Source organism: Chenopodium quinoa, unplaced genomic scaffold, assembly GCF_001683475.1.
Source record: "Chenopodium quinoa cultivar QQ74 unplaced genomic scaffold, ASM168347v1, whole genome shotgun sequence".
Taxonomy (NCBI): Eukaryota; Viridiplantae; Streptophyta; class Magnoliopsida; order Caryophyllales; family Amaranthaceae; genus Chenopodium; species Chenopodium quinoa.
Window position 1 is genome coordinate 2,028,149 of NW_018742963.1, and position 18,862 is coordinate 2,047,010.

Consider the following 18,862-nt stretch of genomic DNA (forward strand, 5'->3'; position numbering starts at 1 on the left):
TGGAAGGGGCCAAGAGAGGGCACCTACCCATGTCCCATGGCATAACTCTCGGCAAGAAACAGTGTCCACAGACACCTGATGAGCGAGAGAGAATGAGTCAGATTCCATATGCTTCGCTTATTAGATCGATCATGTATGCCATGATATGTATTAGGCCAGATGTATTTTATGCCTTGAGTGCTACGAGCCGATACCAATCAGACCCAGGAAAGGCACATTGGACTGCGGCCAAGAATATCCTAAAGTACCTGAAAAGGAATAAGGATAAATACCTAGTCTATGGTGGCTGTAATGAGTTGGTTGTTAAAGGTTATACTTACGCGAGCTTCCAGACTGACAAAGACGACTCCAAGTCGCAGTCGGGGTACATATTCTGCCTTAATGGAGGAGCGTTTAGTTGGAAGAGTGCTAAGCAAAGCACCACTTCAGATTCTACAACTGAAGCCGAATACGTGGCAGTTTGGATTCGTAAGTTCATTAGTGAACTAGGTGTTGTACCCTCAATTAAGGGTCCAATAGATCTCTATTGTGATAACAATGGAGCTATTGCTCAGGCCAAGGAGCCAAGGGAACACTAGAAGGTCAAACATGTCAAGCGGCGATTTCACATGATAAGGGAATGGAAACCCGAGGGTGAAGTCAGAATTTGTAAGATTGGAACGAACGACAATGTGGCCGATCCTCTGACTAAACCTTTGTCTCAAGTGAAGCAAAATAAGCACGTTGAGGCAATGAGAATCAAGCACATTGTAGATTGGCTTTGATTTCCCTGTATAGATGTTTTAATTAAAACTCGATGTCTTAATGTAAAATACTATGTTGAACCATTCAAATTTTGAAGCAATTAAATTTTTCTGCAAATTTATGATTACTCCATATCTATTTAATTGTGGTTTAGAATTAAAGAATGAGTCCGTTCGATTTATGAGAATATTCAAAACAGGGTATCAAGACCATGTCTCGAATAAAGAAACACCTATTAAGTGAACATTGAATATTTTAATCGAAAATAATCCCTAATCAAGGTCATTTAAACGACGGATGATTAATGACCGCTTGAGATTAGTGTGTAGTATGATTTATAGCACCGTTTCTACAAGGACATGATAGTCATAAATCATTTGCATAGGTACCAGTTTAGAACTGTACTGGATAAACCTATGAGAATACTTTAAGAGATATCAAATCGTCATAAGTATATTTCTCATTATAGCTATCAGAACCTTTTTCCTCGACCATGAGTATTGCAAGTTCTCTTGTTTGAGTACTAGCCGTTTTAATGTTGTCAAACGTCTGTCGTAAATGGGGATTATAACGGCAACACTCAAGCGACTAAGGTCCTCTTAGTAAGAGAAGCCTACAGTACAAGACTGGGAATGTCCCCCTATTAACCGTAGAGAACATGTCTTTGTTGTTTACAAGACCTCTCGAAGAGCGAGACTGTGAAAATGCTCAGATGGATTTTAGAAATCATCTGTTTGTTGACAGTCAAACTCGGGAATCGAGAAACACTTCTGGACGTAATAAGGATGACGAAGAATCTTACCTTATAGTTCATGAAGAGACATTAAGCGACATAGGAAAAGGGCTATACACAAATTGTACACTTGTCCGGAAGGACAAGTGGGAGATTGAAAGGAATGGTGTCCTTCCAACAAGGGCATTATTCTGATAGAGGGTTCAGAATTATTAGAAAGCTAATTCTTCAGTAAGGTCAAGTGATCGGAATGCCTAGGTGGAGGCCGCTTCCGATCAGTAATATTAATGTACAATTAATATTGCTGCTTAATCTTGACTGAACCTTTTGGGTAGAAACCAATCGAACAACCGATCCGAGACGACGAATCAATCCGAAGGATTTGAAGAGTCGTTTGATTTTTACGAAAAAAGACGTCGGATATCGATCCTATAGCGTCGAGACCAAGCGTTGCAAGTCGAGTCGAATATAAAATTCGACGAGACAAGAAATCAATCAAGTTACAAGTTTGAGATAAGTAGTAGACTCGCATTTGGCCTAGCCATGTGAGGGCTAGGCTATCTCGAGCTAGCATACGCATTACAATGCTAGGCGCACTAGGGCAAGCATGCTAGCTAGCCATCGCAAGCATCGCAACCTTGCGTGCGTGCTAGCATGACAAGCGCCCAGCCATCGCAAGCCTAACATGCATCGCAAGGCTAGGCCTTACTAGCATGCTAGGTGCTGGCACATGGCTAGCCCAGCAAGCATCGCAAGGCTAGGCCTTGCTAGCATGCTAGGCGCTGGCGCACAGCAAGGCCCAGCACCCCTCGCAAGCATCACAGCCATGCGTGCTTGCTAGCGTGCTGGCGCCTAGCCATCGCAGCCTCGCACCATGCGTGCTAGCAATGCTAGGCATTGTTGCACACCATGCGTGCTAGCAATGTTAGGCATCGCTGTGCGCATGTGTGAGTGCTTTGCATTGCATCGCATAGCGCCACGCACCAGCCAAGCATTGTTCTAGGCATGGCGCGCTGTGCGTGTGAGCGTGTGCATGTGCGTCTATCTCGCATGGCATCGCACAGCACCACGCACCAGCCAGCAGCATCACTGTGCGTGTGTGCGTGTGCGTGTGCTTCGTACAGCCTGGCCTAGCAATGGCGTGTCATGGCTGCTTGCTGTGCCTCGCATAGCATCAGCGCTAAGCATGTGTGGCTCGCTAGCAGCACGTATGCCTTTGCTAGCATGTGCGAGTGAACTGGCTGGCTGGCCAAGCTGCCCAGCCTTGGTGCTAGGCGCCAGCTGGCAGCCTTAGCAGTCAAGACAGGCTGCCAGCCAGCCACTTTGCATGGGTGGTCCGGTTTAGGCTAGTGGGGACCAAGGCACATTAAATGCCTTGGGAAGCAAGGTGGTTGGTCCCCCCTTTGGTGGTCCTCACCTTCTCCCTCCCTTCCCTTGCCACTTGTAACTTAATGATTGAATGCAATTTTGTTTTTGTTTTAATTAAAATAAAAATGGGAAAATTGCAAATCTCCCACATTGATTCAGAATGGGAGTTCAAGGTTCATTTCCCTATAAATACCAAGGTTTTGGGATTTGGGAAGAACACTTGAGTGGAACTAAAAAGGCATCTCCTTAGAAAAGTGAGAAAACTTTAAGTTCGTAAAACTCTAGTTTTTATTGGTTGGGTCCCGACTAGCCTTCAGGACTTGGACCGTTCGGGTCGGGTTCGTGGGTACGAGCCGTCGGAGACCTTCGCATTTGTGGGGTTCGGTTTTTTAAGTAAGAGCTCGGGATTCGAGCGAAGCACGCGCCAAGGGTAAGAATGTCTTTTCTTTCTCTTTTTAATTTGTTGTTTAATTTGTGATTACATGCTTAGTTGCCTTAATTAGTGGGAGGGTTTCCCTTCCGCGTAGAGTCGGACTCTACGAAACCCAACACATAATCTAAATTACCAAAGAAGTCCCGGAAGGAACGGACTCTACCTCAAACAAATAATTTGAACACTAGTATTAAGTTATTAAGAGACATCCGACGGGTAAACCAATATCATGTGAACTAGCATGTTTCCGATCACACAATCCCGGAACACCAATATACGGCCTAATGAGAGCATAATGTGACAACACGTCAAGCTAACTCGAATTATGCATACAAAATTGACCTATCTCTCTCCAAACCACCTTTCATCAAACACGTCTCTAGGAAGAACATCAAAAAAATCCTAAGCATGCAATAAATACAAGTTGAGCACTTTTACTTTATTATGCATCCAATAATAATCAAGATTTCAAAACATATCAAAAGTAATCAACAACCAAAAAAACACCAATCCTAAATATGATTTCCCAAATTCATCAACATCACAAAAAAAAAAAAAAAAAAAAAAAAAATAAAATAACAAGATCATTGAGAATTTGAAACCATGACCAATCATCAAGTCTTCAATAACCATAAAGAGAATGAGACATAAACAAATTGCCTTCAAGATCACAAAGATCATAAAAAAAATATTCATCAACATAGTCTTTCAAACTACCCTTCAAAATCTGGAATAATAACATTTTAAACACCAAAAATCAAACCATCGACAAATCAAAATTTTCTCAAAAAATAAATCTGAATTTATTTGTTGTCAAAACAAAATATCAAACACTCCATAAAACCTAAAACCTAAAATCTCTATTACCAGGCTCTTGATATCAATTTGTTAGAAAATAGACGAGGATCAATTGATTTAAGTTAAGTGTTTGATAAGCGCGGAACATTGACAACAATATATAAAACTTAAATTTGAGATACATAGTGGAAAATAGATGAGATGAACACACAAATATACGTGAATCAGTCAACATGACCTACATGCACAGGGTAAGGGATAATATTTTCTTATTAGCTTTAATGGAGATAATCAAGAGAGATAACTAAAAGAGATACAACACTCTCCATCTCACAAAATCTCTCAAAAGTGGAGTTACATATTGACTTGAATTGATTAGGCTAATCAATTTTTTAGCACTTCTAATTGTCAACCCAACAACACCTTATATAACATAAGAAAACCCTAAAGAAACCCTAAATTATTCCCCGAAATATCATTAGTAGTACCTCTTATAAACAAACCCGAAAATCAGAAGCAAAAACGTCTTCATTAGACTAGGCACAGGCGTGCTCTACAAGGGCACGCCCGTGTCCCTTCCCCAGCTTCGACAATACTTTGTAAAATGATCTTAACTTTCTCGTTTCTTTTCGGAATTGGGCATATGACCTGTCATTGAAAATCTCTTGAAACAAGCTATCACCTCCAACTTAAATCACTTGAATATTACTTTTGGATTGATAGTGCGTTTGAAGTCAGCTCTTCCCCATTGCACTAGATTTCAAGTCACAATTAACACGATGTAATTCTTTTCATTCAAACAATTAAAATTTCTTATCCCCTTTTTCACTTCCTTGATTAGTACACCACAGTATATGAAAATTAAAATCATAAAATAGCCCTAAAACAAAATCTATTTAAGATCACCATGACATTAATGAGTTTTAAATGGATTAGTTTTCATTAAAATTCTAGCCAACTATATTGAATTACATAAATCCCTTTCCACCTTGATATTTCTCTTTTGCCCTTTGTTACGGGCTGCTTGTGCCCTTTGAATAATCGTCGGACAATTAATAATTGCGCTCAATGACTGTTTAGTTGGTATGTGTTATAGTTGTTATTAATTTTGTGTTTTTGTCCACAGTAAATATAGGTCATTTTCAAACCAGTTGACAATCATCCCCTCAAAATGACAAAACCAGAAACAATAAATCTTAAATAAATATCATTAAGGTTAGTTGAATGTGCATTTTAACAATATCACTAAGGTTGAAGTGTACGGAACGATAAATTGATAGGAGCGTCAGCTCCTACTTATTAATCTTTGCAAGTTGGGGGTCGAATGAAGGAATAATGCAATGTAAAGGATAAAGGCAATTTGCAAAAATTTATGACATGTTGTCCCGAACCAAATCCTAAAATTATGACATGTTGTCTTGAATCAATCACATATATAAAAGAGTAAGCTAGTTATTAATAAAGGACCACTTGAATTTGAATTAATTAGAAAGATCATAACAAGTCATTCCAAATCATATTATATATGTTATGTGATTGCATGTGCTTTTTTTGGTCTTGATTAACAATATGTAAACATATGATTAAACAATTAATTAAAATCAAATAGATCATAAATAATTATATATACAAAGTATAATATTCAAACATCACATACAATATAGTACAAGTGTATAAAATATATATAATTTAAAATAAAAACTAATTAAAATGGATATCTACATAAAAAATATTTAGTATAATCGAATAGATATATAGAATTAACCGAGAAGAATATTTTGGTTTAAAAGTACCCATAGAATAGTTTTTCTCCCGTTTTTATAAATTATTGCGTCATTTGAACTTTTACGCTATTTCACGCAATCTCCTTTGGCCATATTTTGGGATTTATACGTAAGGAAAACATAATCACGTGAGATCTATTGAGATTCATCTCGATATCTTCTTTTCAAATATCACATTTTTTATTTTATAATAATTGTTAAATTAAGATTAAAGATGATACTGGAAAAATTAATGTATTGGCAAGCGTGAAATCACAAATGGTGCATTTAAAAGAACAAGGGAGTACATTTTATCACTGTGTGATTTGAACCTTCAATGAACCTCAAAACGTATAGGACTAATAATGTATATTATGGATTAAGATTGATGGATTGGATCACCTAATAGGGGTCAAGGTGAATTGACCTTGAACGACTTAAAAGGAATTTTTTAGGTGGGTTTAAGGCTAATATTACCAGTGTAAACGACTTAGAATTTTATCTTTTCAGTGTCTTGAAATAGAGGGAAAACAGGTCCAATTTATATGTGAAAAGACGAAAAATAGGTTGCATCGTTACATTAGGCTAGTGTATCATACATTCACACCAGCAACCAGCATGCCACGTTGATTGGCCACTAGTGCAATGCGATGTTGCTGTACAAAGGCCGGCTGGTGTCCGCATTAGGTTAGGTGTCTCAATTTTATCTACTTTTTAACGTGTCATGCTGATTGAGCGTATACTGGACCTTTAGTCTGTTTCCGTAAGCTAACTTAGAGTCAATTCAAGTTAGTTTAGGTTTAATCTATCATGTTTATTTATTAGGTCAGTTAAGTGGGGATTAAGACCATTGGATGATATTATAAGGAAATATTTAAATTGGGTTTGAGTTCATCGGTCAATCTTCTAATTCAAACCAAAATGAACGAGTTTTATTTAATTAATCATCGGGTATTTTTGAGGTGACATAATTATGTGTCTACAGTATGTGTTTGTAGGGATTGTACTCCCTTCACCCAATACATACATAGACATGAATCACATGCATGATAATTTGTCATTCTTTATTTTTTGATCATATTTAAAGTTATTTTGCACTCCCTCTATCTCCTACGAGCTGTCAAATTAATACTCCTTCCATTTTTAAATACTTGCTCTACTTTTTATTTCCGGCCGTTTTTAAATACTTGCTCCATTTCTTTATTTGAAAAGTTTTTACAATAATTAATTTATTTCTCTCAATAAGTGGGACCCAATAGAATTATATTTTATTACCTTTAGATTCTCTCTCCTCCAATCTTCCACTAACCCCACTACCTCTATATTTTATTACTTTCTCCAATTTCTCTTAAACTCTGCGCATGGAAAAATGGAGCAAGTAGTTAAAAATGGAGGGAGTATATGATTAATTTGTATATACATAATTTGTACATACTTTGTACTAGAGCTGGTAACTATTTTGTGTTGTGTCATTCTCATGTTCATGTTCGAAGTTAAACGAGTTAGAGGATCATAACACTAATTCAACTCATTTAATAAACGTTTAATAGACGAAATTGATTGATTTAGGTTATGTATAAAATACCCCTTATGATTGCTTAAAAAAGGATTTAATATACTACTCATAACAATAAGATGCATCTTCCTTTTAGAGAGCTCATATGCTAAGATACTCCACAGTTAAGCGTGATTGGATAGGAGTAGTCTTGGGATAGGTGACCTCCGGGGAAGTTTTCTCGGGGTGCGCATGAGTGAGGACAAAATACGTCGGAAAGACTCGTGTTGGTCTATGGGGACAGTTGTTTGCCCTGATCCGCATTTTGTGACTATAGGATCTTTCCTAATTTGTTTGGGTTCGGGGTGTTACAAATGGTATCAGAGCAACCCCAGGACCGCGTGCTGATTGTGGATAATTAATCCTCTGTCGTCTAGTGGAGGAGAATTCTTGGGCCATATGGCCGTGTCCAAAGTGGATGTAACGCTTTGGCTACCCAGTTGCCATTAGGCATAATACTGGAGTTCCTAGCTTTCTAGGCGCAATGAGGGCGTCATCGTTCTTAAGTGGGGGTGTATATAATATCCCTCATGATTGGTTTAAAAAGGATTTAATATATTACTTATATCAATAAGATGCATCTTCCTTTTAGAAAGCTCATATGCTAAGATACTCCACAATTAAACGTGCTTGGATGGGAGTAGTTTTGGGATAGGTGACCTCCTAGGAAGTTTTCTCGAGGTGCGCATGAGTGAGGACAAAATGCACCAGAAGGACTCGTACTGGTCTGTGGGGACAGTTGTTGTCCCTTGATGCACATTTTGTGACAATAGACCCTTTCCTAATTTGTTTGGGGTAGGGGTGTTACATTATGTGTTTGATAAGCGTGGAACATAGTCAACAAAATATATAACGTAAATTTGAAAAATATTGTGGAAAATAGATGAGATGAACACACATATATAAGTGGATTAAGAGATATGTGTGTTTGAAGTTAGCCTTTCACCGTTGCACTAGATTTCAAGTCACAATTAATAAGTCTCCACCTTGACTTGAAATCGTTCAACAAACAAAAAACAGAAAAAAAAACCATATGAAAGCATCTATTATATCCATACCATAATCTAAATTACCAAAGAAGTCCCGGAATGAACGGACTCCACCTCAAACAAATAATTTGGGAACTAGTCTAAAGTTATTAAGAGACATCTGACGGTTAAACCAATAATATGTGAACTAGTATGTCTCCGATAACACAATCCCGGAATGCCAATATACATCCTAATTAGAGCATAATGTGACAACACGTAAAGTTAACTCGAATTATGCATACAAAATTGACCAATCTCTCTCCAAACTACCTTTCATTAAACACGTTTCTAGGAAGAACATCAAAAAAATCCTAAGCATGCAATAGACACAAGTTCAGCACTTTTCCTTCATTATGCATCCAATAATAATCAAGATTTCAAAATAAATCAAAAGTAAACAATAACAAAAAAAACTCCATTCCTAAAAATGATTTCCCAAATTCATCAAAATCTAAAAAAAAAAGGGGTCTTTGAGAATTTGAAACCATGGCCAATCATCAAGTCTTCAATAACCATAAAGCAAATGAGACATAAACAAATTGCCTTCAAGATCACAAAGATCATAAAAAAAATAAAAAAAAAATTCATCACCATAGTCTCCCAACTACCCTTCAAAATCTGGAATAATAACATTTTAAACACCAAAAATCAAATCATCGACACATCAAAAATTTCTTAAAAAATAAATTTGAATTTATTTGTTGTCAAAACAAAATATCAAACACTCTATAAAATCTAAAACCTAAATCTCTATTACCAAGCTCTTGATACTAATTTTTTAGAAAATAAACAAGGATCAATTGATTTAAGTTAAGTGTTTGATAAGCGCGGAACATTGACAACAATATATAAAACTTAAATTTGAGATATATAGTGGAAAATAGATGAGATGAACACACAGATATACGTGAATCAGTCAACATGACCTACATGCACAGGGTAAGGGATAAGGGATAATATTTTCTTATTAGCTTTCAAAATCAAGAGAGATAACAAAAAGAGATACAACACTCTCCATCTCACAAAATCTCTCAAAAGTGGAGTTACATATTGACTTGAATTGACTAGGCTAATCAATTTTTAGCACTTCTAATTGTCAACCCAACAACACCTTATATAACATAAGAAAACCCTAAAGAAACCCTAAATTATTCCCCGAAATATCATTAGTAGTACCCGTTATAAACAAACCCGAAAATCAGAAGCAAAAACGTCTTCATTAGACTAGGCACAGGCGTGCTCTACATGGGCACGCCCGTGTCCCTTCCCCAGCTTCGACAATACATTGTAAAATGACCTTAACTTTCTCGTTTCTTATCGGAATTGGGCATATGACCTGTCATTGGAAATCTCTTGAAACAAGCTATCACCTCCAACTTAAATCAATTGAATATTACTTCTGGATCGATAGTGCATTTGAAGTCGGCCCTTCCCCATTGCACTAGATTTCAAGTCACAATTAACACGATGTATTTCTTTTCATTCAAACAATTAAAATTTCTTATCCCCTCTTTTCACTTCCTTGATTAGTACACCACAGTATATAAAAATTAAAATCATAAAATAGCCCTAAAACAAAATCTATTTTACGATTACCATGACATTAATGCGTTCTAAATGGATTAGTTTTCATTAAAATTCTAGCCAACTATATTGAATTACATAAGTCCCTTTCCATCTTGGTATTTCTCTTTTGCCTTTTGTTACGGGCTGCTTGTGCCCTTTGAATAATCGTCGGACAATTAAATATTTGCACTCAATGACTGTTTTAGTTGGTATGTGTTATACTTGTTATTAATTTTGTGTTTTTGTCCATAATAAATATAGGTCATTTTCAAACCAGTTGACAATCATCCCCTCAAAAATGACAAAACCAGAAACAGTAAATCTTAAATAAATATCACTAATTTAAATGAATGTGCATTTTAACAATATCACTAAGGTTGACGTCTACGGAATGATGAATTGATAAGAGCTCCAGCTCCTACTTATTGATCTTTGCAAGTTGGGGGTCGAATGAAGGAATAGTGCAATGTAAAGGATAAATGCAATTTGCAAAAATTTATGACATGTTGTCTTGAACCAAATCCTAAAATTATGACATGTTGTCTTGAATCAATCACATATATAAAAGAGTAAGCTAGTTATTAATAAAGGACCACTTGAATTTGAATTAATTAGAAAGATCATAACAAGTCATTCCAAATCATATTATATATGTTATGTGATTGCATGTGCTTTTTTTGGTCTTGATTAACAATATGTAAACATAAACAATTAATTAAAATAAAATTTATCATATATAATCATATACACAAAGTATAATATTCATATATAACATACAATACAGTAAAATTGTATAAAGTATATATAATTAAAAACAAAAACTAATTAAAATGGATATCTACATCAAAAATATTTAGTATTTTCGAATAGATTTACAGAATTAACCGAGATAATATTTTGTTTTAAAAGTACCCATAGAATAGTTTTTCTCCCGTTTTATAAATTATTGCATCATTTGAACTTTTACGCTATTCACGCAATCTCCTTTGGCCATATTTTGTAATTTATACGTAAGGAAAACATAGTCACGTGAGTTCTATTGAGATTAATCTCGATATCTTCTTTTCAAATATCACATTGTTTTTTTATAATATTTGCTAAATTAAGATTAAAGATGTTACGGAAAAAGTAATGTATTGTCAAGCGTAAAATCACAAATGGTGCATTTAAAAGAACGGGGAAGTACATTTTATCACTGTATGATTTGAACCTTCAATGAACCTCAAAATGTCTAGGACTAATAATGTATATTATGGATTAAGATTGATGGATTAGATCACCTAATAGGGCTCAAGGTGAATTGATCTTGAACGACTTAAAATAAATTTTTTAGGTGGGTTTAAGGCTAATATTACCTGATTAGGGGATTTTTCCCCGCCACGTGGACCACTCACATCCGGCCACGTGTCATCCACGTGGACCAACCATAGTCCGCAACGTGTCACCTTGTGAGAGGTCCAAGGTGGACCAATCAGGCCATGACACGTGGCAGATAGATAGCCCATCAGGAAAATGGCCTTCTACGGCCCAAATTCCTAGGCAAAGCCCAGTCAGGCCTAGGTTTACTAAAACCTAGTATTGGGCACGTTTTCCAATACACTATAAAAGGCAGATGTTTCCCTCTGAGGAACATCTATTCAGAATTAGTTAATTCACATCAACTCACAATTAGAGAAAGTCAGACACCTGACACCTCGAACTGAGCAATTTCACATTGTAGATACTCTTTTGATTTCCAAGAGAGACCTTTTAGTTCCCGCACTTTACTCCTCATACACGTTCTAACTTGATCGTCGGAGGCGGAGCTCCCACCCACCGGAGTCTCCGTTGTTTTGCAGGTACAGGCGTCCGGAAGTCAGTCTTGGAATTGTAACTCTCTCGCAGGACATTAAAAAACCCTAAAACATTACCGGTGTAAACGATTTTGGGATTATCTTTTCAGTGTCTTGAAATAGAGGGAAAACAGGTCCAATTTATATGTGAAACGACGAAAAATAGGTTGCATCGTTATATTAGACTAGTGTATCACACATTCACACCAGCAACTAGCATGCCACGTTGATTGGCCACTGGTGCAATGCGATGTTGCTGTACAAAGGACGGCTGGTGTCCGCATTAGGTTAAGTGTCTCAATTTTATCTACTTTTTAACGTGTCACGCTGATTGAGCTTATACTAGACCTTAAGTCTGTTTCTGTAAGCTAATTTAGAGTCAATTCAAGATAGTTTAGGTTGAATCTATTATGTTTATATATTAGGTTAGTTAAGTGGGGATTAGGACCATTGGATGATATTATAAGTAAATATTTCAATCGGGTTTGAGTTGATCGGTCCATCTTTTAATTCAAACCAAAATGACGAGTTTTATTTAGTTAATCATTAGGTATTTTTAAGGTGTTATAATTATGTGTCTATGGTATGTGTTTGTAGGGATTGTACTCCCTTCACCCAATACATACATAGACATGAATCACATGCATGATAATTTGTCATTCTTTATTTTTTGATCATATTTAAAGCTATTTTGCATTCCCTCCATCTTCTACAAGCTGTCAAAAAACATTTGGCGCCGTATGTGAGGAGAGTAATTCTGAGATGACTTCACAAAAACCTGTACCGCCTCTAAATGAGAAACGGCCTATGGCTGACGTCCAGGTCTACTCAGACCAGGATACAGATGACGACTACGAAGTCGCCACCCACTTGGCCCTTGACGGGTCCCTGAGAACACGGCGCATCTGTCCCACCGAAAGGAGAGAACGGAACACCGACCAGGCAGGGCCTAGTGAAACAGTCGCCCAGCCGGCTGGTCAGCTCCAGGTGGCCAAGAATCCACCCCAATCACTAGAAATGAGCTTATGAGCCTCATGACAAGTTTCAAAGGGAGATTAAAGATCTTATTGATAGACGGACGGTTGTCCCTACCAAGGACCAGTCGGCCAAAAAGCCCTCACATTCTGGGAGAAAAAAGTCAGTCAAGGATCGAGAGGCGACTCCTTACCCTAAACCAAGGGAGGGACAAAAGTCCTTGATTAAATTGGCCAGACTTCGGTTCCCTGAGCCAGAGAAGAGAAAGGCCATCCGGCATGTACAACCGGATGGTTCCAAGAAAACATATTCCGATGCTCGGATGATGTGCATCAATAACTTTAAAACGCTCGCATACTTGTTCGCGTAAAACTTCTCAATGAATATCCCTGCAAAGAAGACAAGTCTTGACTTGGAAGCCATACAGCAGGGAGAGAAGGAGGGGCTGCGCTTATATATCAGGTGCTTTAATTTGATGAAAATTCAGATTCAAGGGCTGTCTGATGTGGTAGCCTACACATACTTTTTCAAAGGTCTGAAGGACGGGTTGGCCTTCAAGTTCGACCTCGTCAAAAAGAGGGTGGCTACCCTCCAAGAGGCGTTGATGGAGGCGGACGCCTATATACAGGCGACCGGACTCTGCAATGTCGGTAAACAGTCGGACTCAAGGAGGTCTGACAAAAGAGAGAGTCGGCCATCACAACCGGCTAAGAAAGAAGAAAAGAAAAGAAAACAAGTCTGGGTGGCTGAAACTTCTGAACAGCCATCCTAGAAAAAAAAAAAGAGAAGCAAAGACGTACTCCCTAATGTACGAATTCAATAAAGACTGTCACTCCATCCTCATGGAGATTAAGGACCGGGTCTCTATTGAGAAGCCGGCTCCTATGAAAGGTTCCGCCAAAAATCGGAACAAGAACAAATACTGTCACTACCATGAGGATATTGGCCATGATACCAATGAATGTTATAGCCTCAAGCGTCTGTTGGACCGCCTGGCCGAAAAAGGGGTACTCAAGTCCTATGTTCTGAGGTCCAAAGTTACCCTACAAACTAACACTAGACAGCCGCCCAAAAAGAAGTATCACTCTGCTAATAGTTCGGATACTGATGAAACTCCGATCTATACAATAGCAGGCGGCTTCGCTGGAGGCGGCCCTACCATCTGGGGTAATAAAGACTACGTTAGGCGGCTCGATGTTAACTCAGTTGACGAGGGACATGCGTCCAAGGATTCCTTTCCCGAAGTCACTATTACTGAGGAAGACAAGAGCAGGGTCATGAGGCCGCATGATGATCCTGCAGTCATAGAATGCAAAGTGGCCAACTAAAGAGTTGGCCGGATCCTCATTGACACTAGGAGTTTGCCTGATCTCATCAGTCACAAATGCCTGACCAAGCTCAGGTACAAGCCCGAGAGTATGCACCAGGTCTCTCATCCCTTAGTGGGATTAGGGGGTGGTGTTGTACATCCGGTAGGTCGAATAGACTTACCTATTCGTCTGGGCAAGAAAAGGGAGGGACGTCACATGGTGGTCCGGTTCTTAGTTGTTGAAGAACTGACGGCCTACAATATGATTTTGGGCATCCCACCCTGAATGAATCCAAGGCTGTTATCATTCCGTTTCTCATGCTTCTCAAGTTCGAGAGGGATGATGGAACAGTCGGCTCCCTAAGGGGAGACCAGAAGATGGCTAGGGAGTGTTACCTCTCTGATGTCAAGCCCACTGTGGTTGCAGCCGACCCCAGTGGAGAAACAACTGACCTTAACCAAGTCAAGGAAGGTGCGCCTGCTGCAACAGCAGCCGGCAATAAGAGAAAGGCCAACCAAATGGTGGCCAAGAAAAAATACGGACAATAGCAATTACTGACCGGTCAAAGGCCGGATGAACTCCGTCCCCAGCCAGCTGATGAGCACATGGACATCGTCCTAGATGACTCTCGTCCTGACTATACTGTTAAGGTTGGGACGACTGCTTTTACTGAACTCGGTGCAGACTTGCACCACTTGTCAAAAGAATTCAAAGACATCTTTGCCTTTAAGGTGGACGAGATGCCAGGCATCAGCCCGGACCTAGCCGTCCACAAGCTTGCTGTGGATCCCAAAAAGAAGCCAGTAAGGAAAAAGAAAAGGAACCATGGCGAAGAAAGAAGCCAGGAGGTACCACCGAGGTGAAAAAATTGTTAGATGCTAAGTTCATTCGGTAATGCTACTTACCTGATTAGGTTGCCAATGTTGTCCTTGTAAAGAAGCCGAATGGAACTTGGCGCATGTGTGTAGATTACACAGACTTGAACAAGGCATGTCCAAAAGATAGCTATCGTCTCCCAAAGATCGACAGTCTAGTCGACTTTACAGCCGACCATGCCTTGATGAGCTTCATGGAGAGCCAAGCTGCAAGGTACTTCTGGCCTACCCTAGAAGCAGACGCCATGGAGATGGTTAAAAAATGTGACAAGTGTCAAAGGTTTGACAAGCTTATCCATCGTCTAACCACTGACCTGACGGCTATCCATATCCCAGTACCATTCTCCAAATGGGGCATGGACATTCTGGGTCCCTATACGCCTGCTAAAGGCGAACGGAGATATATTTTGGTAGCAGTCGACTACTTCACCAAGTGGCTAGAAACGAAGGCAGTCAAAGGCATAAAAACAAAAGATGTCATCTTCTTCATTTGGAGAAATGTCATCACTCGGTATGGGGTACCTATGTCTATGGTTTTTGACAATGGACCTCAATTTGAGACACCTGCTCTCAAGACGCCTGCTCTCAAGAACGGGTTGGGGGATCAAGGAATCTCTCGTTGTTTTGCATCAGTCGGCCGCCCCCAAGCAAACGGCCAGGTTGAAGCCTTCAACAAGTTAATCTCTGATGGCATCAAGAAGAAAATTGAAAAAGCTGGCGGCCTATAGGCTGACAAGCTATCGCATGTTCTGTGGGCCATCCGGACGACTGAAAAAGGGGCGACTGGTGAAACTCCATTTCTCATGGTTTTTAGGGCAGAGGCTGTTCTGCCTATTGAGCACTATGAGCCGACTCTTCGAGTCATGCTTTATGACAAAGAGGCCAACTGGGAAGCGATGCGTCTAGCATTGGATTCGCTTCCAGAATGCAGGGGCAATGTAGCCTTGCGCCATGAGATCTACCGTCTAAGAATGATGAGAGCTTACGATAAAAGAGTGCACAAGCGGCCCCTAAAAGTAGGGGACCTTGTGTTACGATAAATGGAAGCAGTCGGTAGGCCAACGAACAGGGAAAGCTGAATCCTAACTATGATGGCCCCTACCAAATCTATGAAGAAGTTAGAGGGGCACCTACCGCCTGGAAACACCAGACAGCAGACAGCTAGCCAGAACTTGGAACGTAGACAACTTGAAAAACTACTACTTCTGATATTTGTAAATTATTTGTAAGCATATCAATTAAATTTGCAATCGATTTTTTCAGTTTTTTGCAAGTATCCTCAATGGGGCAAGCCACCTGTACACAGTCGGCCTTATTTCTTTTAATCGCCAACTCGCATGAGTAAACATGATTAAGTCTAGACTTAATCAAACTGTTCTCTGAACTTATTGAAGTCACGGGCCGGATGATCAACCTAAGGCCCATGGCCGGATGACCCTAATAAAATTAAACTAATACATCTGTCCCAAAAAAGAGCAGGCGTCCGGCGACATCCATCCGGGTGAATTCGTCGTAGAGAGCATTTCCCATTTCGGTGGCACATTGTTCTATAAACCTAAAACAAACGGCCCTACCGAGTGTCTCCAAGACAACCTCGCAGTCGTTTGCGCTGAGTAAAAGATAAACGTACCGCTATACTGCAAACACACGGTAGACAATAAAATCTAAGTCAGAAACCGCCTGTTATTGCTTGGGACAATACAGTCGGCATAATTTAAGTAAATAGCTAAGCAAAACTTGGCGAATAAAGAGACACCATGCGGCCAAAGCCGCCTATTTTCTCTACTCACTCAAACAAAAGTGACAGAGATTGATTAATCCAAAGGGTTAACTCATAGTCACTGGCAACCTTGGAATGGAACCTAAACGGTGCGAATCAAACCGCCTGTTTTTTGGAAAATAGACGGTATTCGGCCACTATTCCTTCTAAAGGTTATCAAACAGTAACTGCTTGTACACCTATAGGCGAATACTAGGCGGAATATTCCAAGTGCCGCCTGTTTCCATATGAGAAACGATCAATGGCTTAAAAATTGTAAACGGGAAAATAATGTGTGGCCACGGCCGATTGATTCTTCTGTTTACTCAAGTTCTAATGACGGAGACAGATTAACCCTCAAAAGGTTAACTCATAGTCAACCTGCAATGGAATCTAAAAGGTACGAATGAAGCTGCCTGTCCTTGTAAAAAACAGGTGCCATTCAGCCACTATTCCTATTCAGGTTAGCAACACCGTGAAAGCTACTTTGATTAATAACATCCAGATTGGCGCCTATTTTGCACCAAGCAGATGGACCATTGATGATCAATAAAATAAACTAAGTACAAACTTAGTATAATGTTGTTTACTATAAGGCCGAGAGCCAAGTTACGATAGGTGTTCACCTGTACAATGGCCGACTAACCGCCTGGTTTGGGGCAATCACCATAGTGATTGATTGACCTAGAATTAATAATACTCTTTAAGTATCAAAAATTCCATGACAATCAATTCACCTTTGAAAACCAGGCGCCAGTCGCCCAGGGGCAAGATCAGTCGGTATATAAAGCATTCATGAAGACAAGAAGCTACATACACATAGCAAAATTCATGAAAAGCAAAAAATTTCAAACACTTCAAAACTTGGAAAAACCGGCAAAAACAGCCGGATGTTTAAAAATTAACAGTCGGCCAGTTGACCGACATAAATGTTGAAAATTAAAAATTATCAATAAACCCCGACCCCTTGGTCGGGTAATGATACAAAACAAGCGGCACACAGGCCAAGGAAAGTTGACATAAAAAGATGAGAGTTCAAGCAGTTGGAGGGCGTTCAGTATCGACAACCGCCTGGTTTGGTTCCTCAACCGGCGCCTGTTCTTTTTCACCATCCGCCTCCTCCTGCGCCGGCTCCTCCTCCTCCTTGTCATTCTCTTCTTGGTTCGACTCCTCGGAGGTGGAGTCGGACGCCTCATCCTCCGCATCCTCGTCGCCGTCTGCCTGCTCCATGATCTTCTTGATGTATTGATCAGAACAGACGGCGAATTGGCTCTCCCATTTTTCATAGCCGGATTCAGGGAAGAGGGCCGCCCAGGTCATCTTCATAATGGCGCTGCAGTCGTCCATCATGTCCTGAACAAGGGCCATCTTCTCTTCGCCAGCTTGCTCGTAAGCTTTTGGGTGAGGTCAGCCTCTTGACTCTGTAGGCGGCCTTTATTTACCTGCTTGCGGAGTCCCTCGGCTTCCTTGTCCGCCTCCTTTAGAGGCTCCATCTTAGCTTTGAGGTCCTTAATAGACTACTCCAGCTCCAAGATCTTCTTCCTGGCCGCCTCTAAGTCCTTTTTGACCTGCAAAGTGGCTGACGCCTAGTAATACAATATGTCAGTGGTCAGAATCTCGTTTCGAGCTATCTGGATTATAACTTTATCAGAATCAGAGGCGGCCATGGCCTTCGCAGCTTTTACCTCTTTGTTTTGTAGGAGATAGGTTTGCGGAGACCATACACTCGCAGCATAGACTGTAGTCGGCAAAAAGCAGTCGTCAGTCACAGGCGACCAAGCAAATGCTTAAATGAAAAAAGAGAACTTTTTACTAAGTATACCTCGGCAAGGAGAGCCAGGATGGCTTCAAGGTTTAGGGTGCCGACTCCCTTAACAGACTACCTGTCCTCAACAGGGATGACCTTCAACATGGACTTGGCCATCTGAACCAGGTCCGGCTCTTCAGGGGCATCTGCAAAGTAGACCTTGATTAATACGCGGCATAAAAATAGAAAACAAGCCGCCTGATTTCAGAGGAGGTGGTTGCTTGATGAAAGTTGGAAAATTTGAAGAGTTATACCTCTCGCCACCTCCTTTTCTCTAGGGGGTCGGCTGCTCCCAGGGGTAGCCGGAGTCCTT